Genomic DNA, 1,461 nt, shown 5'->3' on the forward strand with positions numbered 1-1,461 from the left:
AGGGAGGAAGAAATGTCATAGTGACAACATTCAAGATATAAACATAAGAAGATACTTAGATAATTCACTATATGAGAATCTGAAAATATTCTACCTAAGGTGGACTGAGACGTCACTCTGGGCTGTGTGTGTATGTGAGGGGGGGGTCGGGGTATGTGTGTGCAAGCGTATGTGCACACATGTGTGCGAGTAAAGGGTGTATATGTGTTGAGGTCAGAGGACAAACTTAGATATTGGCGCATGCCTCCCACCCTGTTTGAGACAGTCTCTCTGTTGGTCACTGTTTTGCCCCAGGCTAGCTTTTGTGGACTCTCCAGTCTTCACCTCCTCAGCCACAATTCCAGGTGTGTGGTCCTGTGCCCAGCTTTACGTGGGATGTGAAATAACACTTGAAGAGTCACGGCTGTACTCATAGAGGCATCACCTCAGCTCCCAAGAGCTCTTACATGCCACTAACCACTGAATCCCCAGACAGTCTTATAAGATGGGTAGTTGCTCCACGTTCTAGAGAAGAAAAGCGAGGCTCAAATAAGTTATAGAATTTGCCCAAAGTTGCAGAGCTAGGAAAGGTTTTTTTTCTTCCATAAACCATGCTGAGGAGGGCTGTTGGAACCCCAACGTCTACCTCCTTCAATTTCCTTATATAGAAAAGAGGAAAGTAAAAGCCAGGGCCCAGAACCTTCAGTCACTGGTTATTTATTGCAGAGGCAGAAACAAAACTCTAGTTCATTTACATTTAGTCCAACGCAGCTTCTTCCACTTGAGGAGCTGAGACAGAGGGGCTTCAGTGGAGAGTGAGACTCCAAAGATTCCTATTTTACAGCCTGTTTACCCACACTCCCTCAGCTTGCTAAGGCTGTAGTGTATTCGAACCAGTTTGTCTCTTGGAATGGTCGCTCTACATGACTCTCTCTAGCAGCCAAGTTTTAAAATTGTTGTATATTTATGGTAAAAAGGGGAGGGAGGCCATTATTATATTTTCATATGCGTGTGCCATGTACTTTAATTATAACCCCTTCCTCACTGCTTTTCACTGTATTCCTCCTCTTTCCTCCTAAACGTGTACTTTCGGTTCTTTAAAACAACAGCTTGGACCTCTGAAATGGCTCACTGGGGAAAAGGCACTTGTCACCAACCTGACAACCTGAGTTCGATCCCTGGGGACCCACATCGGGAAGGAGATAGCTGACTCATACGAATTGACCTCTGACTTTCACGAATGCACAGACATCCCCTACAGAAATCAATAAAACTGTAATCAAAACAGAACACCCTAGATTCCGCAGAGAGGGGAGAGCCTATCTGTCCTCCCGAGTCTGGCTCGTTTCACTTGCCACGACATTCTCCGTTCTAGTCAAATAACGACGGGATGATTTGTTTCTAAAGCACCCAGTTTCAGTGTGGTCACGCAGACCAGGTGGCCCTCTTCTGAGTCCTTATTTCCCGGGCTCCGTCTGAACT

This window comes from Mastomys coucha, unplaced genomic scaffold (genome assembly GCF_008632895.1).
Source record: "Mastomys coucha isolate ucsf_1 unplaced genomic scaffold, UCSF_Mcou_1 pScaffold16, whole genome shotgun sequence".
NCBI lineage: Eukaryota > Metazoa > Chordata > Mammalia > Rodentia > Muridae > Mastomys > Mastomys coucha.